Genomic DNA, 27745 nt, shown 5'->3' on the forward strand with positions numbered 1-27745 from the left:
TGTCACTATGCACAGTTGTGATTGCTCCATTGTGATAGGTCATGTAGGGTATATAGGAAGCCACTGTGCCCCAACATTTGTCAGTTAACAGTGCTGGGAGCTCTCGCTTGGTAAGCTGCTGGATTAACTCAAAGCTAGATTGATGATCTGTTTGGTTGCAGTTTTTGTTGGTTGGATTTTGGTATTTCTTTTTTACTTTTTGCCGGGTTTCCCATTATTTTATTGAGTTAATTTTTCGGAGACTTGCTACCTGCCTTCATAGCAGGAGGATCGCAGAATACAAAGAATCATCCCCGAGCTGCTTGAAGGAGGAGATCATCAAACAATACCAGACAAAAGAACTCCTTGACCAAGTTACCTGAGTGAAACTGTCCCATCACCACTTCACAGACACCGAGATGGCAATTTAAAATACTTCATATGGGAAAGTCCTCCAGGCATTGAATAGAGAATAAGATGGACATTTTTAAGGCTGGATGGCCCAGACACATCATCAAGTTGTACCTGGTGATGGAGAAAAAAGAGTATGTATATCTCTTCATGGAATTGGCCACTAGGGGCTACCTTCTGAAGTCTATCTGAAAATCCCACCACTTATATAAAGTTGAAGCCAGGAGATTCTTCAAACAAATTGTACTAATTACAGCAGAACACAATCGCACATTGAGACCTTAAGCCCAACAATATCCTTTTGGACAGCAAAGGCAATATCAAGGTTAGTTATTTTGGTCTAATCTGGTTCTCCCCGGGGCAGCTGCTGACAAATTTATGTGGTGTTGTGCTATTCCATACCCCTGAAATGTTCCTGCAAGAAAGAAATGATGGCTGGAACTGGCTTCACACCTGTAATCCTACCTACTCAGGAGGCTGAGATCTGAGGATCATGGTTCATTGCCAGCCCGGTCAGAAAAGTCTGTGATATTCATCTCCAATTATCCACTAGAAAACTGGGAGTGGCACAGTGGCTCAATTGGTAGAGTTCTAGCCTTGAGTTGAATTGCTCAAGGACACTGTTCAAGCCCCACAATTGGAAAAAGAAAATATGCCTACAAGGTGGAAATCTGGAGCTTAGGTGTCTTTTTATATTTTGTTGTAACAGGAAGATTTCCCTTTGAGGGGAGGATGTTATCCAGGTAGAGTCACTAGTTCTGAGGGCCAAATATGTTGGTCCATATAAACTGTCTGTTTGAGGACAAAATGTAATCTGCCAACTGGTAATTGAGGACCTGAGGGAGAGACAAATATTGAACAAATAATGGAGCACCCATAGCTTAAACAAGTTGCACAATATTCCCTGTGTTCTGATGAGCCAAGACTCAACAAGCTGGAACCCATCATTCTTAATGTGTGACATGAGGTACTACCTATATGAGATCCAGGGATCTATACAGGACAGATCATTCAATTATGCCATGGGCATGTACCTTTTAATTAAAGAAAACTTAGGCTGTCCAAGTAAAAAGAGTACCTTCAACAGTGCCACCGTGCCCAACTCTTGCAGATCTTTCCAACTTACCTCTCCCTATAGAAGGAGAGCCAGTGTACTTACCTGGCTTAACCATTACATCTTGTCATCTGAGTTTCAATTGCTTTATAATGTCAAGCAGTCACCTTTGAAGAGAGGCTTAGGTACCACTCTGCCTGCCATTCCCTTCTGTTTCTTGCAGAAGAACCCCAGTCCTAGCACAGTTCCAGGCCAGGATTCTGTGTTGTTTCCCTTGCCTGGTCTTTCTTTTTAAGCAGCAGTGAAAGATTCCTCTCTGGGGAGCCACAATTTGAGATCATAAACTGTCTACTAAGAAGCAGGGCTGGAGGAGGGGGGTTAGCAGAATATTCCCTTCCTTCTGGGTAGCCTCATAATTAGACCAAAGTATAATTTTAGGCGGAGTTTGGGCAGGATTGGAGTGGCTAGCGAATAGCTACCACTCTTCTCAGAATATGCTGCAGTATTCAGGCCCAGGAGCAGAGCAATTCTCGAGAAAGGGGTGGAGAGTATTATAAGACATCAAAGATAATAGCAGTTGAGAGCACAGGGACCTGTTATTGGGATGTGAAAGATTGCAAGAATTATACTCAAAAACGAATTATAGGAGGGATAATCCCTATACAGCCAAGGCTGCATAGAGAGATCATGTCTCAATCCAAAGGCTGGCTACTGAAGCCAGAGGAACTAATGTTTGCAAGCAATTACAAGTAGGAGATAGTGTTCTACCACTTGAACAACAATGCCACTTCCAGTTTTCTGGTGGTTAAATGGGGATGAGTTTCAGGGACTTTTCTATCTGGACTGGCTTTGACATACGGTCTTCAGATCTCAGCCTCCCAAGAAGCTAACATTAACAACCTAGGATTACACTCAGGAACAATGCCCAGACCCTGATATCAAGGCCAAAGACCATACAACAAATAATAAAGAAAGGAAAGTAAAAGGGGACAGTGGGTGGAGAGATTCACCATTCATCAGATGCATGTCAGGTGTGAATGATCCAAAATGTAGGCTAGGAGCAGACAGGGAACCTACCCAAGACACAACTGATCATTTATTTGTGGAAACCAAGTAAAAAGTCAATAAACCAATATATGAAACAACTATAGAAAGATAAATAGTGCAGGTGAGAGTGCCAGAAAGAGTCCTTGTGAGTCAAGTGCTGGTGGCTAACACCTGTAATCTTAACTACTCAGGAAGCTAAGATCTGACGATCATGTTTCAAAGTCAGTCTCAACAAAAAAATGTCTCTGAAATTCTTATCTCCCATGAACTAGCAATAAAGCATAATTGGGAACTGTGGCTCAAATGGTAGAATACTATATTTAAGATTTTAAAAAGATAAGCAACAGTGACCAGGTCCTGATTTCAAACCCGTTCAAACCCCAGAATCCACATACATAGAGAAAAGGTTTCTGTGAAGAGGTAGCACTGAAGCCAAGACCTGTAGATTGAGAGGGAGCCAGCTTTGGGGGCATGTGACAGAGGCAATAGCTAGGGTGAAAGTCTCAGGGCTGGAATAAACCCCATATCAGGAGGAAGTGGTGTGTGGCTGGTTCTGAGTGAGAAAGAGAATGAGGTGAGGTACATCTGAAAAATGGGGGCCAGGTGGGCACTGGTGGTTCACACCTGTAATCTAAGCTACTCAGGAGGCTGAGGATTCAGGATTGTGGTTCAAAGGTAGCCTGACCAGGAAAGTCCATGAGAATCTTATCTCAATAACCAACTCTGAAAAAGCTGGAAGTGGTACTGCGGTTCAAGTGGTAGAGCACTAGCCTTGGGCTCAGGCTCTGAGTTCAAGCCCCAGTCCTCATACTTCAGCTTTCTGAATAGCTAGGATTACATGTGTCAGCCACCACAGACAGGCAACCCTTTATTATATATTATCTAACTTAATGGTTGTGACTTTCCCATTAGGAGGGCTCACTCTGAGCTCATCCTATTCTGGTTCACTTTCAGTCGATGGCCAGGTCAGTTTTTCCCTCTGGAACTAACTTGTCTGTGGGAGGAGGATAAAGCCCCTGAAGCCCCTTCCCTTGTTGGGTGCATCCTATATTGTAAGAGTGATGAAAGAGGTCCAAGATTAAAGCTGGGCTCCTAAGGTGGAGTTCCTATTGTGGGCAACCTGGGCTGGTGTGCAGCTTTGAACAAGTGACTCTGGGAAGATATGAAAAATAACCACACTTAAATCCAATTTTTTTCAAAATCCTCTTGAGAGCTAGAAGAGGAGAGGGGAAGGGAAGATATATTCTGAATAGTTTCCTTCCTGTTGTGACATTGATTGATACATTTTGCTCAAGCAGGAATTACTTCTTATCCTGGGAAGGTCCTCAGTTTACCTTCCCGTGGTTGAGAGTTGTATGAGCTAAAATCCTCAGCTGTCAGCTCTATTTGGGCTACTTGACCCAGAGAAGAGGGCGACCCTTTTTGCAAACTGCTCTGCTCAGAAGGAGGTCCAATTTTCTGGTTTTCAATAATGGGGACTAGGTGCTGCTAGAAAAAAGGATGCTATAAAATAGAGTGAGTTTGGAGCTCACACCCTTCAGAGGGAGGCCCAAACTGAGACCTGCTCTGAGGAAAAATCAAGGAACTGAGAGGAAGTTAATATTTTAGGTCATATGGCCAGGGAAGGCCTTTCTGTGGCAGAACTTCTGATCTAGCTGCTGAAAAGATGAACGAATTAAGCAAAGTTTATTTTCCTTTTGTGTGTGTGTACAAGTACTGGGGCTTGAACTCAGGGTCCCATACACTTGCTTAGCTTTATCCTGCAAGGCAGATGCTCTACCACTTTAGCTAAACTTCTACTTTGAAGTTTTTTGCTAGTGTATTGGAGATAGGAGTCTGTCAGAATTGGCTTTCCAGACTGGGTTTGAACATGGATCCTTAGATCTCAGCCTCCTGATAAGCTAGGATCAAAGACAGGAACTATTAAGCATTCAGGTCCACACAAAGGTGTAGAAGAAGTTTCCAGAGAAGAGAAGAACAAATTTGCAAAGGCCTTGCCTGATTTGTCAACTTGTTGGATATTGTTTATTGATTTATTTTTGAACATGGGGCTTGAACACTGGGCCGGGGCACTTTCTTTCAGCTCTTCAGCTCAAGTCTAGCACTCTACCACTAGAGCCACAGAACCACTTTGGATTTTCTGGTGGATAATTTGAGATAAGAGTTTCACAGTCTTTCCTGCCCAACCTGGCAATCCTCAGATCTCAGCCTCCTGAGTAGCTAGGATTACAGGCATGAGCCACCAGTACCTGGCTGGATATTTATTTATATAGGAATACAGCAATATCCTTGTAAATAGGATGAAAAATATTTAAGTTGGTCACTCCATATGAGCCTCACTGGCTTTAAGTTTTCTCTTTGATAATTAATATGAAGGAAAGCCACAGGGGGATTCACCTCAGTTTATTATAAAAGGATGTCTCTGGCGTGTTTTTACAACAGTGTGCACAATGTAAAAGATACTAATGTTATTCATGACATTATACACAGTAGTAGAAAGGTAGAAAACCAAATGTCTCTTGATGGGTAAACAAAATGTGGTATAACCAGCCAAGGGAATATTATTCAATCTTAAAAAGGAATGACATTCTGACCATGCTACAACAAGAATGAATCTTTAAAATACTGTGAAATAAACCATATTAAAAATAAAAACTATATTTATGATTCTACATATATAAGGTACCAAAACATAGTCAAATTTGCTGGCTACCAGTGGCCCACACTTATAAAACTAGCTACTTATAGGGCTGAGAACTGAGGATGGAGGCTTGAAGCCAGACTAGAAAGAAATGTTGCTGAAACTCTTATCTCCAAAAAGTGAGATACAGTAGAGGTGAGACTCAACAATAGAACTGTGGAGCACATGGGCAGCAAAGATGGCGTTGGGAGGGGGTTGAGTGGGCAGAGCCCAATTTACTATAGAGCACATGGGCAGCCAAGATGGCGCTGGGAGAGAGTAGAGTGGGCAGAGCCCAATTGATCTTCCGATCAGTGCCTAACCAGCCCATGAAGGCTCAGGTGCATGATAGGGTGTGACCTTGACAGTGATTGGTTCCTCTTCCTCCCTTGCCATGCCACCCGCCCTTTTTGTATTTAATAAGGGCTGCTCTCTGTTAATAAATGAGTTTTCTACCTGCTGGATTTGGCTCCCCGCTGCGTCTGATTGTCTCCTGGGCTGGGGAATGGGCGAGCGCCACACTTACCTTTCCTCAGACCCCATCCATCTTTCGTGGGACGGACGAAGACCCAACATAGAACATCAGCCTTGAACAAGTAAGTTTAACATAGAGGGGCTGGGAAAGTGGCTCAGTGGTAGAGAGCTTGCCTTGCATGCCTGAGGCCCTGGGTTCGATTGCTCAGCACCACATAAGCAAAAAGAAAAAAGCCGTTGAAGGGTAAACAAAGGAGGAGGCTGCAATGCTTGGTAAGAAATGTATGCATTATCCTGCCCATGTAATTGTAACCCCTCTGTAAGTATGTTCTCAAATAAAATAAAATATTAAAAAAAAAAAAAAGAAAAGAAAAAAGCCGGAAGTGGCGCTATGGCTCAAGTGGTAGAGTGCTAGCCTTGAACTGAAGAGCTGAGGGACAGCTCCCAGGCCCAGAGTTCAGGCCCCACGACCGGACCTTCCCCCCCCAAAAAAAAGTTTAACATCGAATGGAGAATAGAGAATGAATGATGTGGCCAGTGCAGGTAAGAAAGAGCAGGCTTTCTGTGTGCAAAGGACTTCTTGGTCAACAGCACTGAGACAGAACACACAAAGACAGTACTAGGCTGAGAAGTAAGGACAAGGAAGACAGGAGAGTTGATTACCCATTTTTTGTTGTTGTTGTTGTTGTTGTATTTGTTTTTCCCAGTACTGGCACCTGGACTCAGGGCCTGGGTGCTGTTCCTGAGCCTCTTTATGCTTTGGGCTAGTGCTCTATCATTTGAGTCACAGAACTTCTTGTTTTTCTGAGTAGTTTATTGGAGATAAAAGTGTCATGTCATGGGCCTTCTTGTAAGGCTGGCTTCAAATGGAGATTAGTCTTCAGATTTTAGCCACTTGTGTTGTATTCCAATTTAAATTGTAGTATTCCAATTTCCCAGAAAGATATGACAGCACTCAGGCAATTTGGCTGGAAGTTCTTTATTTAGCCATATTCCATCTGTCCTCAGCTCACAGAGCTAGAGAACAGCCCTGTTTGTTGTTCAGGGGGGATTTTTATAGGAAGTGCTTTCACATAGGTGATGTTTACCAAAGCAAGCAAGCAAGGTTAAAGAAGCAAATCATAGCCTTGAGTCAAACATGCCTTGGGACATTGGACCTTTGCCCTGATGTTGAAGAAGGGGAATCCTTTTCCCAGAGAGAATGCATGTCAGCATGCACCCTCACACCACACAGAAGCTCAGATGGGGACACACGAGTCAATGCCTCTGATGTTTATTACAACTTCCTGAGTAATAAAGAACTCAGTACAGCTGGTGATAAGCATTATAATTGTTAGTGGCATTCAGCAAAATTTGTGATAAACTGCAAAGCTGCCAGTCTGGGAAGCTTGAGGGAGAGAGAGAAGTTTACTTTTAGCAAAGATGTTTCTGAATTTACATTTTTGTTCCCACGTATATCCTTCTTTACCAAGGGAAAGGGGCTCAGGAGAGAAAATTAGCTACCGCAGGAAGGATTGAGGCTAGAATAAACTTTCTTCCAGTGAATAGCAAATCAGATATCACACTGAGTAGCTAGGATTACAAGTTTGAGCCAAAACTGCCTATTTTGATTAATTCTTGTGTGTCATCCCCAGGAATGTGGATTCAAGCCAAGGTGACCCAAGCCTTCAAAGTTTTGTTACAGATATTGACTCAAGCTATGATGTCAGAAATACTGACCTTACTGTTCAGCCTGGAACCAAAAGAAACGGGAGGTGAGAGTTATCTATGTTTGTGGCTTGTAAATCACCAGGATTAGTGGCAGGCTGGAAAGAAGAGAATCAAGAGGGCACATGTGGAACATGGCAGACAGGAAGGCATCAGGGAATAAGCAGTTTCGGGATGAGCAGTGGATCAGGAGGACCAGATTCTCTGTGGTGCAGAAAGTCTTTCTTCAGAGCCCTCACCACATTAGCCTGTCTTGGGTCACTCCATGTTTGTTTAGTGTTTCAGCCCTCAGTCATTTGAACTCTTAGGGCTTGGGGCTTCCTGCACATCCTCCTGGAGCCTGGCACAGGGTCTAGCCCACATTGGTGCTGGCTGATGGTTGCCTAATGGGGTTGGATAGAGACAAACACTAAAGTGGAGGTTTCTGGAAGGGATCGGCGTGCACTTAGTGTCCAGAGGACATGCATGGGACTGTACCTTCATGAGGAAGAGGCCAGAGGACAGTCTCATGTTGCCTCCCTAACACTTTGGTAGAAATGGCAGACAGATGTCACAGGCAGCAGGCAATGCTCTCTGGTTTATATATGTGCATGCACACCCAACATCTGTGGCCCATTAGTGGAACAGTACACACTGATCACAGCATGGACCCCATTTCATGGCTGCGGACACTGAAATCCTGGGGTCTTGGTGTCCTCAGGCCTTGGCCAACAGCAGTGGGGAGTCTGAGACCTTGGAGGCAGGGCAATGGCAGGGCTCCAGCAGTATCTGCAAAGCCTGAGAAGCTCGACTCCTCAAGGATAGCTCACAGACGCAGAGGAGGCTGTGAAGAGGGATAGATCCCTGGGGTACACTTGAACCACCAAAACGCACCCTGCTCACTAGCACCAAGCACGTACGGCTTATAGCCCAACAATCCAATTCTGGCTCTTTCTCACCTCACTTGGCAAGGGGGGGAGCCATGGAGGAGCAAGATGCACCATTTCAGTTGAGGAGGGATATATCTGATATCAGACCCACACATCACACCTAGATAGACTGGAACTCTCCAGAAGGCCAAGGTAACAGATATATTCGTTGTCTAACAAGTGTGGAAGTGGGGATCTTGACTGTGAGGACTCCATAGTCCCCAACTTGTGGGTTGGTGGCTGCGACTCCCCCCTGAGGTGGTGACTAAGTGGTAGCATCTGGGTTGCTAGCCTGTAAACAGAAGAAGTGAAGGTGGGCTGTGGAGTGGCCTGGTGCCTGGGCCACACTCTTTTGCTGAGTTGTTACTGTTGCCACCATGTGGACATGCCTAGGCTTGGAGCAAGGTTACAGGGCAGGTGGGGCTGACTGGCTGTGCAGAAGCAGAAGGTGTCACTTCTGCAGGCAGTGACTCTATTACTGGCAGCCCTATGCTTCCTGCTCAACGTGGGGCTGGGGCTCTGCACCATAATCGGCAGCCTGATGGCACCCCGAGGGGTTTGGAGGCAGATAACTGAGTGCCTCAGTATGGTGCTGAGAGAATGCTGCTCCCCAGTCTCCCACCCCTGTCTGGGTTTACTTCAAACCTGCAGCTTCTCCTTTCTCCTCCTCTGTGACCTCAGTGGCAGCACCAGAACAGTCTGTGCTTCTTCCTACTTTTCTCCCAGGTGGGGTAAATTGAGGCTGCGAGGATAGGGATTTGTCCACTCAGTAGAGTCAGAAATAGAACCCAGGGCCCTTGGTGCCCCAGTATGGAAGTCTTATTTCTACTTACCATACTTTACAATCAGTTCTTTCTATTGCCCTCTCCTGTCCCCTGACCTCCTCCAGCATTCTCTTTCTGGAGTGTACCCTGTCTGCACATGTCTGTATCCTGTAGGACTGATGCCCTCATCATCTTTGCTCCCCTCCCTAACTTCCACCTGCATATCCTGTGTCTCTCCTCAGGTCAGTCCTTTTCCCATTTAACCACTTGCACAGGGACGCTAGGCCTCCCCACTAATTCTCCCTATTCACTCTTCCCCATCCTATCTGTATTTTAGGTATTGTTGATTGGGGAGTGAGTGCAAAGACCCTCTTGGAGCTGTAGGCCCCTTGGAGGGAGTGAAATGTGAATTTCTGGTTCTTGAGGAATTTGCCACCTTTGACTCTCCAGTAGTCCAGACGTGTTCCTGTGGAGGGATTTCCCAGAATGTCCCCAAGAGCAGTTACCTGAGGGTGGAATGCCACATGCCTTCCTTCTCTGCCAGGAACTGATGGGACATGGTATTTTTTGGTATTCCAAACTGTGATTATATTTGATTCTGCCTCTTTGAAACTTATGTACCTGCACATCTGTACGTGCATTTGGACTAAAATAGCAATTTTTCTTCCTGTGTGTATGTGTGTGTGTGTGTGTGTGTGTGTGTGTGTGTGTGTGTGTGTGTGTGTGTGTGTTTTCAGATCTTCAGTCTTAAACTCAGGGCCTGGGTTCTGTCTCTTAGTTTTTATCACTCATGACCAGTGCTCTACCACCTGATCCACATCTCTACTTCTGGCATTTTGGTGATTCATTGGAGATAAGAGTCTTACAGACTTTCCTACAAGGGATCCTTTATTTGTTTGTTTGTTTTTGGTCGGTCATGGGACTTGAACTCTGAGCTTCGGCGCTGTCCCTGAGGTCTTCAGTTCAAAGACAGCACTTTACTGCTTGAGCCACAGTGCCATTTCTGGTTTTCTAGTGATTTATTGGAGATAAGAGTCTCATGGAGGGCTTGGAAAGTGGCTCAGTGGTAGAGGGCTTGCCTTGCATGCAAGAGGCCCTGGATTCTATTCCTCAGTACCACATAAGCAAAAAGAAAAAAGGCAGAAGTGGCAATGTGGCTCAAGTGGTAGAGAGATAGCCTTGAGCTGAAGAGATAAGGAACAGTGCTCAGAACCAGAGTTCAGGCCCCAGGACCAGACCCAACAACAATAACAAAAGAGTCTCATGGACTTTCCTGCCTGGTCTGGCTTTGAACTGTGGTCCTTAGATCTCCCACTTGAGTAGTTAGGATTACAGGCGTGAGCCACTGGTGATTTGGCTTCTTCCATTTTTTGTTTTTCAAGTTTTTCATTGTTAATTAATCGTAAGAGACTCAGATTTGCCTGCCCAGGCTGGCTTTTAAACGCAATCCTCGCATTGCAAACCTCATGATTGGATTATAACTGTGAGCCACCAGTACCACTCTGGGATTTGTCATTTTTGACAAATGCCAAATGTGTCTATTGAGATGGTCTGAGCATTGAACATTGCACTGCACCCAAGGCAAATTTCAGGAGAATGACAAAGATGTAGAGACCGTTTGGTGCCTCACACACACCATTACATAATGTAAGTTAATGACTTTCTTCCCAGAAATACATAACGCTTATCTTTATACAATGTAAGGTGCTTAAGTGCTTCTTCATATTTATCTAAAATAGTATATACATTGAAAGGAACTCCACCATATGTAAACAAAATATTTTTTGTTAGTGATGGGGATTGAACTCTGGCACTGTCCTTCAGCTCTTTAAGCTCAAGGCAATGCTCCACCACTTGTGCCACAGCACCATTTCTATCTTTGTCTGTTCATGTGGTGTTGAGGAATCAAATCCAGGGCTTCATGCATGAGAAGCAAATACTCTATCACTGAGCCATCTTCCTAGGTCACTAAACAAAAGACATTTATGTGTCAGCTGGGCACTGTTGGCTGACACTTGTAATACTAGCTACTCAGGAGGCTAAGAGGTGGGGATTGCGGTTCAAAGCCAGCCTGAGCAGGTAAATGGAGCTGTGGCTCAAGTGGTAAAGCACTAGCCTTGAGTAAAAATAGCAAAGGGACAGGGCCCAGCCCCTGAATTCACGTCCTACTCTGCACTACCAGTTTAAAACTTTTTTTAATGATAAAGCAAGTCATCATCCATGGGTCTAAAACACTTGTGAGCAGTTGCTGACATACATGTCTGCCAACCTACAACATCGGCACATGCAACATGATAGACTTATACATTTCTGTTCATTTCAAGGCTAGGTACAATCACATGATTGCAATATATGTAGAAGCTGCAATCAGTTTGAAGTCTACGTTCATTTTCTTTGTCAGTGCTCTTGTAAGTGTGTCTGAGCAGTGTCCCTCACAGGAAGAAAAGAAGCTCCTAATGACTCACCTTAATCTCATGTTGTGAGTAGAAATAAGACCGGGCTGTATGTCAATGCAACATTGCTTGGCTGTTTTTGACTCATCCTGGTTCCTTGAAGGCAGAGCCCCATCTTTTGATTCCATGTTACGGATCTCAGGGGAGGTCACCATCAAATAGGAACTGAAGAATATCACCAGCTCCCCTTCATTAAAACCTCATTATAGTTGAAGCCAGTGGTTCACATGTGTAATCCTAACTACTCAGGAGGCTAGCAATATATGGTTGTGGTTCAATGCCAGCACTGGGTAGAAAAGTCCATGACACTTTTATCTCCAATTAAACATCAAAAAAACTTGAAGTGGACCAGTGTCCCAAGTGGTAGAGTGCTAGCCTTGAGCAAAAAAGCTCAGGGACAGCCCTAGGAATGGCACACACACACACACACACACACACACACACACACACACACACACACACACACACACAACAAACAAATACACACACATACACACACACTCAAACACACATACGCTCCTTTTTGTTAGCTCATCTAATGCTCCCAACAACCATATAAGTCAGGTATGCTTATTTCCATATTACAGAGGAGGAAAATTCCTGGTGTGTCAGTGGACTCAGACCTCAAATCCATGCCCCTGTCCCAGTACTTTTTTGGGAATAAACCTGTGGACCAAGAGACAAACAGGTTACAGGCATTCAGTGGTGTGTGTGTGTGTGTGTGTGTGTGTGTGTGTGTGTGTGTGTGTGTGTGTGTGTGTGTGTGTGTGTGTGTGTGTGTGTGCACCAATCCTAGGGTTTGAACTTCGAGTCTGGGTTCTGTCCCTTAGCTTTTATTCTCAAGGTTGGCACACTGTACCACTTGAGCCAAAGCTCCACTTCTTGGTCTTTAGTTCTTCATTGGAGATGACTCTCACAGACTTTTCTGCCCAGGCTGACTTTGAATCATGCATGGTTCTCAGATCTCAGCCTCCTCAGTAACTAGGAGTCTAGATGTAACTATTGGCATCAGGCATAGATTCTTCACCCTTCTGGGTAAATCTGTCTTACCTGGTTTCCTCAGTGTGAATTGGTTTTAATAATGTTTGACCCTAGGCCAGTTGAGACTTGTATGTCCTTATTACAGAGTCTGGCTGTTGCTTCATTACAGCACTAACTACTCTGCCTGTGATGAAAGTTTTTGAAAAGAAAAAGTAAGCCAGGTGATGGTGACTCACATCTTTAATTCTAGCTGGTGAAGAGGCTGAGATCTGAGGATTGCTATTCAAAGCCAGCCTGGGCAGGAAAGACTGTAAGAATCTGGAAGTGGGGCTGTGGCCCAAGTGGTAGAATTTTAGCGTTGAATGAAGAGCTCAGAAACAGTGCCCAAGCCCTCTTTTCAGACCATAGGACAAACACAAAATGAAAGAAAGAGAAAGAAAGAAAGGGAGTAGGGGCAGGAGGAGAAGGAAAGAGGGAGAGAAGAATTATGGCATTAGTTGGTCAGATATGTAAAAGCAAACCAGTAGTGGAACTGTGTCGCAAAGTGGTAGAGAGTTAGCTTTGAGCGAAAAAGCTCAGACACGGGCCCTGTGATCAAGTCCAAAGAAGACAAAAAAGAGAGGGAGGGGATAGAAGGAGAAAGGGAAGGAAGGAATGATCTAGTTCAAGAGTTGAGTGAAATAGAAACTTCTGGGTATCCGGGAACCTACAGACAACCAGGAGGCATAGTTTTTTAACCACAAATCCTTGGCTGGTGCTGACAGTCAGATTCCCCCTACAGAGTCCATGCTGTGCTTGAGTTCAGGCCTATTGAATCCTCCCTGGGCCTTGGGACTGAAGATCTAGCCTTTGCTTCATTTGTAAAGACTAGGAACCCGAGGACATCAAGGACCTCTCATGGCAAGAAGAGTAAGACATGGGTATCCATTCCTTGAAATCAGATCCTTTCAGTGACATGCCTACTCTGATCCTTCTATTCTATCATCTAAAAAATACCTACATCACCAGCACTCCAGGAAAAGAAAGGGAGCCCCCTCAATGGCTTTAGGGTGGGTCTCTCTATCCCATTTGACAGTCCTGGTCCAGCACAGATTCTGCCAGCCCTCTCCTTCTCTCTCCCTCCCTCCCTCTATTGTTTTGGGGAGTCTTCAATGACCAGAGTATAGAATGGGCTGCTATCTCCCCATTGGCACCAACAGTATTTAGCCATTTTCCTCAAAATCACAGCCAGAACACGAGTGATTAAAGTCAAATTCAAATCTGCCAGCAAGTCATAACATATAGGGCTAGGACATTTATCAAGGCTGGGGGCCTCTAGTGACCTCAAAGAAAGCCAGTGAGATGGGGCAGGGAAGAGGCTGCAGTGGGACTTCTCTTCTCTGCCCTGAACCTTATAAGGCTTCTCAAATCAAGGTCAGGCCAAATAATAATGACAAATAATAAATATTGATTACTAACAACTCCTGTATTGAGACATGAAGGTTTCATTTATTTTATTTTTACCCCATCAAATGTCCATGCCCACCCCATGGAGTATTTATTATTATTGATGTTCTTTCTTAAACTTCATTCACATATCAGAAAATGGTATTCAGAGAAATTAAGCCACTGACTAGAGCCACACAGCTCAAAATGCAAATAGTAAACATAAGAATACTTTCTGAGGCAGGTGCTGGTATCTCATGCTTGTAATCTTAGTTACTCAGGAGGCTGAGGTCTGAGGATCATGGTTTACAGCCATGATCTCCGATTAACCACTAAAATGCCTGCAATGGAGCTGTAGCCCAAGTTATAGAGTGTTAGTTTTGAGTGAAATATCTAAGGGACAGTGCCCAGATCTTGAGTTCAAGCTCTGGTACTGGCACCAAAAACTAAAAACAAAAAAAAAGGCTCATAACCTTCACCCAAGACTATCTCCCACACACCAACAAAAACCTGGACCTGAAGGTGTGTGTGGCTCAAGAGGTAAGTACTAGTCTCAAGCAGAATAAGCTAAGGGAAAGTGTCTAAACCCTGAGTTCAAGCCTCCCCACTATAAACTTGTGTGTATATGTATATGTGTGTATATCTATATACACATATATAAAATGTGTCCACACATATGTACACATGCATGTATGTATACACATATGTGTATGTGTTGATTGGGGGATATCAGGACTGATATCTCAAGCAAGAGAAAATTTTTCCATCATTCAGCCTGTAGATGGAGACTCAGAATTTCTATACTGCAGTTAAGTGAGGATACTCAAATTTTGAAATTCATCAAATCATTGGACAAAGCCCATTCTATTTAGGAAGGGTAATCATCTTTTTTTGCTTTGTTTTGTTATGATTTTGTTTTTTGCCAGTTCTGGGGCTTGACCTCAGGTCCTGCGAACTGTCAGTGAGCTGCTTTTGCTCAAGGACAGTGCTCTACCACTTGAGCCACAGAGTAACTTCTAGGTTTTGTTCATGCGGTATTGAGGAATCAAACCCAGAGATTCATGCATGCTAGGCTAGCACTCTAACACTAAGCCACATTCCCAGGCCATAATAAATCTTCTTTACTCCAAGTTTAAAATTATTTAAATTTATCTATTGAAATTTACCCATGTGATTAAAATGGTAATCACATCCAAAAATTTTTTAATTTCTTTCCTTTTTTATTGCGAAAATACTGTACAGAGGTGTTACAATTACTTGGGCTAGGTAATGAATACATTTCTTATCAAACATTGTTGCCTCTTCCATTGTTTCCCCTTACCATCCCTTCCCATCTCCCACCCACCCACCCTTAATCCCCCCTCCCTCCAAAGATGTAAAGTTTGTTTTTCTCCATAACGACTTTTATATCTCATTGTTGCAATGGGTCCACCTGTATCCCTATTTAAACAATTTGTTTTTTATTTGTTAGGAAATGGAAAGACTTGGAAAAAATTATATTAAGTGAAGTAAGCCAGACCCAAAGAAACATAGGTCCCAAGGGTTCCCTTATATGCAACAAATAGTATATGTCTGACATAAGCAGAAACGGTCAGATAAATTGATGTTAGGCGAAATGAACCCCAAGATAAAGATTCAAATGTTTTTTCTTCCTTGCGATTATTTCTAACAGCTTTATAAGATGATTACTTTGTTGCTTTGTATGTCCCTTCCCCACAGTATAACCCCTGCTTCCAAAAGTCTTTTCACAGCAACATTTACATTGATGTTTGACTAAAACATGAGGCACTACATGCTAGCAGAATTAATGTGTTAAAATTCACCATCTCTAGCCGTGAGTTGTTCGCTCATGGCTGTAATTCTAGCTATTCAGGAAGCTTAGAGCTGAGGACTGAAGCTTTATGAGACTCATCTCCAATTAACTATCTCAAAAAACTGATGTGGAATTATGGTACCAGTGGCAGAGTGCTAGCCTTAAGCAAAAAAACCCCACGGATGGTGCCCAGGACCTAGTACAAGCAATAAAACTGTGTGTGCATGAGCATGAACACACAAACACACACACACATGCACACATATAAGCACATGCACATACACACCATTACTACCACTATCACTAGAATATCATGACTCTTGTCACAGGAGATCTGCCACAGTCAAATTGTGAGACAGGAAGTAGAATGGTGGGTTTCCTGAGACTGTGGAAAGGGATGGATGGAAGGTGCTCTTTAATAAGTGCTTAATTTCAGGTTGGATTCTGAGAAAGTTCTAGAAGTTGGTATCAGAGAGGGTGCATAAAAATTTGAATGTACTTAAAGCCACTGAAGTGTACAATTGTAACTGGTTGAGATGACACATTTTATGCTATGGTTATTTTCCCAGGATGAGAGAATAGATAACAATACAGCCAGGGAGGGCCTGGACAAGAAAAGATAGCAGGAGGCGAGGGCCCTTATAGTGTTCACTCCTTCAGTTTCCCACCAACAAATATCTGCTGTTGAGCCACTTGTGCTGGGCTTATGACAGGTTGGAGCAAAGGCAGTGGGTGGCTACCTGTAATTGGCCCTCTATCATTTGAGCCACATCTGTACTTCTGGCTCTTTTTAAGTTAATTGGAGATAAAACTCTCAGATTTAGCTGCCTGGGCTGGATTTGAACTTCAATAATCAGATTTAAAGCTTATTATACTATCTTAAAGAAATGATTGGAACTTGCTCTTTTGTTGTTGTTGGTTTTGGTTGTCAGGCTTGCACTTGGGTCCCAGGCTCTGTACCTGAGTTCTTCTATTTAAGGCTAGCATTCTACCAGTTTTCATTACTACACTACTTTTGGTTTTCTGGTGATTAATTGGAAATAAAGTATCACAGACTTCACTGCTCAGACTGGCCATGAACCCTGATCCTCTGATCTCAATCTCTTTAGTAGTTAGGATTTCAGGTGTGAGTCAATTACACCTTGCTGGGAACCTGCTCCTTTATGAAGGAAGGCATTCTGATTATCTCCATTTTCCAGATATAGAAACAGAGGCAAACAAATTAAAATGACTTGTCTATGATGTCAAACGTTAGTAAATGCTGGAGCTGGGTCTTTTATCCTGGTCTTTCCAATGGCAAATCTCACCCTCAAATAATACTCCATTAATGTGTTGCCTTTGTTATCCCCTACCCTCACATTATTGTAGCAAGGAATCAAAAAAACCCACAGGTGTGATTAAGTACAGGCTCTGTCTAATGAAGAGAGTGCCTGGGTTTGAGTCTCATCTTCACTACTGAAGTTGGATTGAGAGGTTTGTTGGGCCGGGATTAAAGGTTTGTGTTTTTGGCCCTGGCAAATCATTGGTTTTGTTCCAGTAGCCTGGTCTGTAAGACTAAGATAATGATTACCTATCTCATAGGTTTATTACCAAGTTCACAAAGAAAAAGGTGGGTTGGTGCCTAGCATATACTCAGCAACCCATTGATGTCAGCTGTTTATTTCATTGAGTAAAGATGGCAGCCTATGGCTGGGTGTCCAGCTCAATAGTAAAGCCTATACTTATTTAGCATGGTGTGGAGGAGGAAGTTTGGGAGGGGACAGGAGGAAGAATCAAGAAGAAGGAAGAAGAAACGGTAGAATGTGGCCAGGCACCAGCAGCTCAAGCCTGTAATCCTAGCTACTTAGAAGGCTAAGATCTGTGGATGGTGGTTCAACCCAGCCTGGGCAGAGAAGTCTCTGAGACACTCAAGTCTAATAAAGTACTCAAAAAAAGCTGGAAATGGCATTGTTGCTCAAGGGGTAGAACACTACCCTTGATTGAGCACAATTTGGCTCAGGGACAGTGCTCAACCAATGAGTTCCAGTTCCAGGTATGGCTAAATCAATCAGTCAATCAATAAAACAAGGAGTACAAGTGGGAGATTCGGTTGTGTGTTAGCCATGTATTTTTTTCTTGCTATGACAAAATATTTGACAGAAATATCCTAGGAAGTTATTTTGCTCAGTGTCATAGATTTCAGGGATTAATGGCAGAGAAGAACATGGAGGACATGGAGCATGGGGAGGGGTAAGAGAGGGAAAGGGAGTGCTTCGTTGGGAAGATTCTCTTTTCTCTTCATTAACTCAGTATGGAAAGCCAGCATACCGGATGGTGCCACCCATGTGCAGGAGGGATATCTGCTTTGGTTAATCTGTTATGGAAACCCACCAAACACACCCAGAGTTATGCTTTAATTATTAGCTGGGCGCATCTAAACCAAATCAAATCAATCCCATTGAAGCTCATCCTCAAGATTAACCATCACAGATATCAATTTCATTTGCCTCCAAATTTACATTCCTTGTTATCTCTCAACTCACCAATCATTTATCATTCTTGTTTTTTTTCACATTTAGGCTAGTGTGTGTGTGTGTGTGTGTGTGTGTGTGTGTGTGTGTGTGTGTGTGTGTGTGTATGTGTGTGTGTGTGTGTGTGTCCTACTTAATGGTGAAACCACATATATTTTTCTCCTAAAATCAGCAACAAGGGTACCATATCTACTGTCACCACTTGTAAGTTGTAGGAACTAGATTTGCAAGGAAAATCAATTTGACAATAGAAATGTCAATATCTGTGTTGATAGGTAGGAGTGTAATTATCTTTTTTGCAGATACTATTATCTTTTTTTGTTCCATCCTGAGCCTAGAACTCAGCGATTGTGCTTTGTCCCTGAGCTTTTTACTCAAAGCTAGAGTTCTACCCCTTGAACTGCAACTCCACCTCTGGTTTTTTAACGGTTAATTGGAAATAAGAATCTCAAGAGTCTCACATACTTCTTTGTCCAGTCTAGCTTCCAACTGCAATCCTCAGAAATCAGCCTCCTAAGTAGCGAGGATTAGAGGCAGCAGCCACTGGCTCCCAAATCTCATATTATTTTTTATTTAGAAAATTACAAGACCCAGCAATCCCACTTTTGGGCATTTACGCAAATGTTTACAAACAAGACCACACTAAAGCTACCAGCACAACTATGTTTATTGCAGCATTATTTACCATAGCTAAGATCTGGAACCAACCCAGATGCCCCTCAGTAGATGAATGGATCAAGAAAATGTGGTATATATACACAATGGAATTCTATGCCTCCATCAGAAAGAATGACATTGCCCCATTTGTTAGGAAATGGAAAAACTTGGAAAAAATTACATTAAGTGAAGTAAGCCAGGCACAAAGAAACACAGGTCCCATGGTTTCCCTTATTTGCAATATCTAGTATATGTATGAGTCAAGCGGAAAGTCAGATAATGTGATGTTAGGAAAATGAATCCTTAGGTATTTTAATGTTTTTTTTCTTTCATGCATGTGTTTCTAACGCATTTATAAGTTTATTTCTTTGTTGCTTTGTATGTCCTTCCACCACAGTATAACCCCTGCTTTCAATATATTTGATGTCAGTATAACTTATGGAGGAGATGGGGAAAAACAGTCATTTAAGGATTCAGGTGGACCTGTTGCAACAATGAAGAGTACAAATTGTCATGTCAAAAAGGAGCTTTACAATGATGGTGGGGGGGAGCGGGGGGGGAAGGAAGGATTGGAGGGAGGGAGGAGGCTGGGAAGGGAGGTGAAGGGTAAACAAAGGAGGAGGCTGCAATGCTTGGTAAGAAATGTACGCATTACTTTGACCATGTAATTGTAACCCCTCTGTACAGTATATTCACAAATAAAATTAAATTAAAGAAAGAAAGAAATGAACCTACAGACCTATAACCAAGTAGACTTCGATAAGGGAGCTAAAATAATAGAATGGAAGAAAGACAGCCTGTTCGTAAATGGTGTTGGTAAAATTGGTAAACTACATGTAGAAAACTAAAGCTAGATCCTTATATATCACCCTGTACTAGAATCAACTCCAAATGGATCAAAGACCTCGGAGTCAAAGCAGACACTCTGAAAACATTACAGGATGGAAAAGGAGAAACCATAGGTCTCCTTGGCTCAGGCCGAAATTTTCTCTTTTTTTTTTTAAATTTATTTTATTTTATTTGTGAACATACTGTACACAGGGGTTACAATTACATGGGCAGGATAATGCATACATTTCTTACCAAGCATTGCAGCCTCCTCCTTTGTTTACCCTTCACCTCCCTTCCCAGCCTCCCCCCTCCCCCCACCCAATTATACCCCCTCCCCCCCCCACACTGACATTGTAAAGCTGGTTTTGACATGACATTTTGTACTCATTGTTGCAACAGGTCCACCTGAATCCTTAAACGACTTATTTGTCCCCATCTCCTCCACATGTTATACTGACATCAAATATAGTGAAAGCGGGGGTTACACTGTGGGGGAGGGACATACAAAGCAACAAAGAAATAATCTTATAAATGCGTTAGAAACACATGCATGAAAGAAACGAAAACATTAAAATACGTATTTAAGGGTTCATTTTCCTAACATCACATTATCTGACATTTTCCGCTGACTCATACCTATACTAGATATTGCAAATAAGGGAAACCATGGGACCTAGGTTTTTTGGGCCTGGCTTACTTCACTTAATATAATTTTTTCCAAACCTTTCCATTTCCTAACAAATGGGGAAATGTCATTCTTTCTCATGGAGGCATAGAATTCCATTGTGTATATATACCACATTTTCTTGATCCACTCATCTACTGAGGGGCATCTGGGTTGGTTCCATATCTTAGCTATGGTAAATAATGCTGCAATAAACATAGGTGTGCTGGTAGCTTTAGTGTGGTCTTGTTTGTATACATTTGGGTAAATGCCCAAAAGTGGGATTGCTGGATCATAGGGGATATCTATGTGAAGTCTTTTGAGGAACCTCCATACTGCTTTCCAAAGTGGTTGAACAAGTTTACATTCCCACCAACAATGAAGTAAGGTTCCCTTCTGTCCACATCCCCTCCAGCATCTGTTGTTGTTAGAGTTCTTGATTTTTGCTGTTCTAACTGGAGTGAGGTGAAATCTCAATGTTGTTTTGATTTGCATTTCTTTTATGGCTAGGGATGTTGAACATTTCTTCATGTGTCTATTGGCCATCCTTCTTTCTTCTTCAGAGAAGCTTCTCTTTAAGTCTTTCGCCCACTTATTTATTGGGCAGTTGTTTCTTTGAGGATTTGTTGTTGGGTGGTTTAATTTTTTGAGTTCCAAGTATATTTTAGATATGAGACCCTTGTCCGTTGTATGGCTAGTAAAGATCTTCTCCCAATCGGTGGGCTTTCTCTTGATCTTGCTAGCTATGTCATTTGCCCTGCAGAAGCTCTGCAACCTTATGCAATCCCATTTGTCCAACCTTTCTTTGATTGGTTGTGCTTCCGGGTCTCTATTCAGAAAATTTCGACCTGAGCCAAGGAGACTTAGGGTTTCTCCTATTCCATTCTGTAATGTTTTCAGAGTGTCTGCTTTGAGTTCAAGGTCTTTGATCCATTTGGAGTTGATTCTGGTGCAGGGTGATATATAAGGATCTAGCTTTAGTTTTCTACATGTAGTTAACCAATTTTGCCAGCACCATTTACTGAAGAGGCTGTCTTTCTTCCATTCTATTGTTTTAGCTTCCTTATTGAAGATTAGATGGCTATAGGTCTGTAGGTTCATTTCTGGGTTTTCAATTCTATTCCATTGGTCCTGAGGTCTGTTCTTATGCCAATACCAAGCTGTTTTGATTACTATGGCTTTATAGTACAGTTTGAAATTTGGTATTGATATTCCTCCAGCAGTGTTCTTTCCGTTGAGGAGCGTTTTTGCTATTCGGGGTCTTTTATTGTTCCATATGAATTTTTGGATTGCCTCTTCTATTTCCTTGAAGAATGAGGGTGGAATATTGATAGGTATCGTGTTGAATTTGTAGATACCCTTGGGAAGTATTGCCATTTTCACGAAGTTAATCTTGTCAATCAAGGAGCATGGGAGGTTTTGTCATTTTTTAAGTTCTGTGTTGATTTCCTTTTTCAAGATTTTAAAGTTTTCATCGTAGAGGTCCTTCACTTCTTTAGTTAAGTTAATTCCAAGGTATTTAATTTTTTGTGGGGCAATTACAAATGGAGTTGCTTTCCTAATTTCAGCCACATTTTTCTCATTGTGGGCATACAGAAAAGCCATTGATTTTGGGGGGTTAATTTTATAACCTGCTACTTTGCCAAAGTTTTGAATCAGCTTGAGTAATTTGGGAGTGGAGTCTATGGGATTCTTTAAATACAAGATCATGTCATCTGCAAAGATGGAGAGTTTTATTTCTTCTTTCCTTATTTGGATCCCCTTTATGTCTGCATCTTGTCTTATTGCTGTAGCTAGGCATTCTAATACTAGATTGAAGAGAAGTGGAGAGAGTGGGCATCCTTGTCTTGTTCCTGAGTTAAGAGGAAATGGCTTTAGTTTTTCACCATTGAGTATAATGCTGGCTGTAGGTTTGTCATATGCAGCCTTTCTTGTATTGAGGAATGTTCCATGGAATCCTAATTTTTCCAAAACCTTCATCATAAAGGGGTCTTGGACCTTGTCCAATGCTTTTTCTGCTCCTGTTGATGTGATGAATAATATTAATTGATTTGCGTATATTGAACCAGCTTTGCATCCCTGGAATGAATCCTGTTTGATCGTGGTTTATGATTTTTTGGATGAATTGTTGAAGTCGATTGGCCAAAATTTTGTTGAGAATTTTTCCATCAATGTTCATCAGAGAAATGGGTCTATAGTTCTCTTTCTTTGATGAGTCCCTGCCTGGTTTTGGGATGAGGGTTATGATGGCTTCATAGAATGTGTTCGGTAGTGAGCTTTCTCTTTCAATTTCATTGAAGAGTTGGAGGAAAATTGGTGTGAGCTCTGTTTTGAAGGCCTTGTAAAATTCCACTGTAAAATCATCTGGTCCTGGACTTCTCTTAGCTGGGAGGTCTCTTATTGCTTTTTCTATTTCAATGCTTGATATGAGCCTGGTAAGATAGTTTAACTCATCTTGGTTTAGTTTTGGCATGTCAATAATTGCTAGGAAGAGGTCCATTTCTGTGAAGTTGTCGAACTTATTAGCATAAAGTTTTGAGAAGTATTCCCTTATAATGTTCTGAATCTTGGTTGTTTCCGTGGTGATGTTTCCATTCTCATCTCTGAGTTTATTAATTTGGGTGTGTTCTCTTCTTTTTCTGATAAGATTTGCTAAGGGTCTGTAAATTTTGTTAATTTTTTCAAAGAACCAACTCTTTGTTTTGTTAATTCTTTCTATAGTTTTTTTTGGATTCTAGTTCATTTAATTCTGATTTAATTTTGATTATTTCTTTCCGTCTACTGGATTGGGGTTTATCTTGCTGCTCTTTTTCAAGGAGGTTTAGATGTGTCAATAAATTGCTAGTTTCAGATCTCTCCAATTTGTTGATGTAGGAGCTCAGAGCTCTAAACTTGCCTCTGAGTACTGCCTTTGCTGTGTCCCAGAGGAGCTGTTAATTTGTGTGTTCATTTTTGTTGAATACCATGAACATTTGAATTTCCTTTCTAATCTCTTCCATGATCCACTCATGATTCAGCATTGTGTTGTTCAGCCTCCATATGATACCGGACTTTCTTTGGTGGCTTTTGGTGTTGAGTCCTAATTTTATTCCCTTGTGGTCAGAGAGAATGCAAGGTATAACTTCAATGTTTCTGAATTTAGACAAGTTTGCTTTGTGGCCTAAAATATCTTCTATTTTAGAAAACTTTCCATGTGCTGCTGAGAAGAACGTGTATTCTGAGGCTGCTGGGTGAAATGTTCGGTAAATGTCTGTTAAGTCTAGTTGATCCATGAAGCTGTTTAGATCTGCGTTTTCTCTGTTGAGTTTTTGCCCAGTTGATCTATCTAGTGGGGAGAGTGGTGTGTTAAAATTCCCAACAATTAATGCCTTTGGATCTATATGGGATTTGAGGGAAAGTAGTGTTTCTTTGATAAATTTGGGTGCTCCTTTGTTTGGCGAATAGATATTTAGAATTGTAATATCCTCCTGAACGAGAGATCCTTTCATTAGTATGTAGCGACCTTCTGTATCTCTTCTCACGAATTTTAATTTGAAGTCTATTTTATCTGATATTAGGATTGCAACTCCGGCCTGTTTATGGGGGCCGTTTGCTTGGTAGATTTTGTTCCAGCCTTTAACATTGAAAATGTGTTTGTTTTTACGGGCAAGATGTGACTCCTGAAGGCAGCAGATAGAAGGGTCTTGTTTTTTAATCCAACTAGACAGTCTATGTCGCTTAATTGGAGAGTTCAGTCCGTTAACGTTAAGAGATAGGACTGAGAGGTATTTGGGAGTTCCTGCCATGTTATCTACCTTCTTGGGGGCTGCGAAACCTGGGTTCTTCCTAAGGTTCTTGGATTCTCAGTTTGGGTGCAGTTTCTTGGCCTTTGTTGCAGTCTTGTTGGTTTTCTATGTGTAGGACATCTTTAAGAATCTTTTGCAGGGCTGGTTTGGTGGAGATGAATTGTTTCAATTTTTCTTTTATGGAAGGTTTTTATTTGGCCTTCAGTTATGAAGGAGAGTTTAGCTGGGTACAGTATTCTTGGTTGATAGTTGGTTGTTTTTAGGGCATGGCATACGTCATTCCAGGCTCTTCTTGCTTTGATTGTCTCTGCTGAGTAATCTTTGGTAATTCTACTTGGTTTCCCTTTATAGGTGATTAACCTTTTCTCCCTGACAGTTTTAAGGATCTTTTCCTTGGTCTGGGTTGATCCTGTGTGGATTATAATGTGATGGTGGGATATTCTATTCTGGTCTGGTCTATTTGGGGTTCTAAAAGCTTCTTGTATCTGAATAGGCCTATCTTTTTGTATGTTTGGGAAGTTCTCTGCTAGAATCCTGTTTAACAAATTTCCTAGACCATTAACTTCTGTTTCTAGGTGCTCCTCTACACCCATTGTCCTTCGACTGGGCCTTCTGATGGTGTCTTCCAGGTGTTGGATAGACCTCTCATATTTCTTGGACTTGTCTTGGATGGTTGTATGTTCTTTCTCTATAATATCTAGGCTGTCTTCAATCCCTGAGATTCGATCTTCTGCATGGTCTAACCTGTTGTCAAGACTCTCTACTTTGTTTTTTATCTCTTTTCCTTCTAATTTGTCAGCTTTGATGGCTTCAAGTTCTTTGTTGAAGCTTTGTTTTAGGTCTTGTATGAATTTCTTTACTTCCTTAATTTGGTGTTCAGTGTTTGTTCTCAAATCACTTAGTTGATTGGTTATGGTTTCTTTGGACTCCCATTCCTTCTTTTGGGTTCCATTCAGCATTCCTTTTGTGGTCTCCCTGACTTCATCTTTGTGTATTCCCTACCTGGTCTCTCAATTCCTGAATTACTCTTTGATTAGCTTCCTCCCGTCTGTGGGATTCCTGCAGTTCTCTTTCTTCCCGTTCGTGGGATGCCTGCAGTTCTCTTTGAGTGTTCTCAGCCTGCTCACGCCATTCCTCCCTTTCTCTTTGAGTATTCTCAAGTTGTTCACGCAAATCCTGTAACAGTTTTTGAGTAGCTTCCTCACGCTTATGATATTCCTGTATAAACTTCTGGGATGCCTCCTCTCTCTCCCTATCACGCTCATACAGAGTCCTTTGTACATTGTCAAACTTCTCATTTATCATGTTTGCTAGTAGTGATTGTAGAGCTATTTGGGAACTCTCCTCTGGATTATTCTTTATCTGTTCTAATCCCTGATTATCAAGATTGGGAATTTAGATGCCCGAATTTGCCATTTTTCTTGTGGTTTTCCGGCTTACTCTGCCCATTTGAGATGAAGATAGCACCAGTTTTGTGCTAGAACACTATCTGAATGCAACCATCAACCAAAGTTTGCGTTTGTACAGTCAATAGTCTACAGATACAATCTAGTTCAACAGATAGATCTATTCAACATCAAACAACTATATGTTAAAGGACTTCGAACCGCAGTAAAAAATTTGGAAAGCCAGAAATTATTAGGATTAGGGAGAGATGTGGGTAAAAAATAGGAATAGATTGGTGTGGGGAGGCACAGGGAGAGTTAACTATGTCCTAATCATAATGCAGGAAATGGGTTGGGTAGGATGCAAGTAGAGAGAGAGAGAAAAAGAAGAGACGGAAAGAGGAATGAAAAGAGACCAGAAAAAAATAGAAACATAAAAGTTAATGTTATTATAGAGATTAAAAGACCGTCTATTTAGAGAGGAATGTGAATATGTTTAGAGAAAGGGAGGGACATAGAGGAGATGTGAAAAATTTAAGGATAGGAAGGGGAGAAGAAAAGATCAGAAGTTCAGTAGAGCTAGACAAAAAACAAAAAGATAATTAAGAAAGAAAGAAGACAAGAAAAGAAAGGAAAACGCTCATTCACATATTCCTAAAATAAAAATTATAAGAGGAGAAAAAAAAAACGTTACTGGAAAACAATTATTTTTTCAGAAGAGGCAAAAATTAAAGATTAATAAATGTTTTAGAAGAGAAAAAAATTTATGTATATATATATATATATATATATATATATATATATATAAGGTAACAAAAAACAAAAAAAAAACAAAAAAAGAAAAGAAGAAGAAGAAAAAAAAAGAAAAAAAAGTCTTTTGATTTTTTGGGGGGAGGAGGGGTGGGAAGAATCCTGTATCTCCCTTTTGTCTGTAACCAGTCTCTTGTTGGAGTCTCTGGTCAGCTTGAGGTCCTGTGGCTTGATTGGTTTCTTAATAGGTTTGTTGGAAGAGGCAGAAAAATGCTCTGCTTTACCGAAGATTTTGAGATCCCCCTCCCAGGTTAGTTTTCTGGGAGGGTGATCTGCTTTGAGAATCGCAAAAGAGGGGGATGCGGTGATGAGGCTAGGTTCTGGGTAGAGGTGAGGCCTTTCAATAAACAATAGCTTTTCCCTGGGGCTATTTTGTGATAAAGCTCACAGCGCCCAGCCTGGAGCCATTCTCAGGGTTTCTGTTTTTCAATTGAGTGTGGTGGCTGCTAGAGGGAGGGGCAGCCTCTGGCTCTGGTTACTCAGTGAGGCAAGCCACTCCAATGGCTGGCGCCTGAGCTGGGTGACTTTTCCCTGGATGGAGCCGAGTCTGGCAGGTCACTTCACCGTTAAGTTCTTGTGACCTGCTAAATGACTCGTTTTGTTCCAAGGCCTGAGATGGAGCTAGCAGCTCCTCCGAGCTTTGTCGGTATCCAAGATGGAGATCACCGGTGCTGTGGGGAGAGGGGTGGCCTTCCCTCCTCTGCTTCCTGAGAAGGAGTGAGGACGTCCGGCTTGTACTCATGCCGAGTCTTGGATCCTGGGTCGTCTCTGGTCTGCAAACTGCAGGATGAAGATGTCCGCTCCTTGTCGGTCTTGTTGGTGTTGAGTAGAATCTGCTCGTCCGCTGCGTCTGGCTCCTTCGTCCCGGACTCTCTGTGTCTCAGGTATGACCCTGCGGTGGTGGTCACCGCCGCGACCCTGCAGGCGCTCAGATGTGTCTCCTTGGCTTCCCCTCTCTTGACTAACTCTCTGTCCTGTGATGGCACACTTGGTGTGATTCTCTGGCTTAGGACTGTTCACTGGAACTCTAAAACTGCTTTCTATGCGAATGCTTGTTCAGATTCCAGCTTCTCCTCCGCCATCTTCCCGGAACCACATCCGAAATTTTCTTAATTGAGTCCCGGAAACAACAAATCAAAGAAAGGTTGGACAAATGGGATTGCATGAAGTTGCAGAGCTTCTGCATAGCAAAGGACATAGCTAGCAAGATCAATAGATAGCCCACAGATAGGGAGAAGATCTTCACTAGCCATACAATGGACAAGGGTCTCATATATAAAATATACATGCAACTAAAAAAATTAAATCCCCCAACAACAAATCATCAAAGAAACAACTGCCCAGTAAATAAGTGGGCTAAAGACTTGAAGAGAAACTTCTCTGAAGAAGAAAGAAGGATGACCAATA

The 27745-nt window shown here is 42.2% G+C and overlaps 1 long non-coding RNA gene across 1 annotated transcript in view; it reads left to right on the forward strand.

Annotated features, from left to right (window-relative positions):
- Positions 1–456: 456 nt before the first annotated feature.
- The window catches only part of LOC138820162 (uncharacterized), a 32088-nt gene continuing 4799 nt past the window's right edge, over positions 457–27745 (forward strand). Inside the window, exons 1-2 of the long non-coding RNA XR_011369746.1 lie at positions 457–715; positions 7280–7399. This is a non-coding gene — a long non-coding RNA (uncharacterized lncRNA). The remainder of the gene's footprint in view (positions 716–7279; positions 7400–27745) is intronic.

The sequence above is a fragment of the Dipodomys merriami genome, unplaced genomic scaffold (genome assembly GCF_024711535.1).
Source record: "Dipodomys merriami isolate MVZ:Mamm:240054 unplaced genomic scaffold, mDipMer1.0.p SCAF_843, whole genome shotgun sequence".
NCBI lineage: Eukaryota > Metazoa > Chordata > Mammalia > Rodentia > Heteromyidae > Dipodomys > Dipodomys merriami.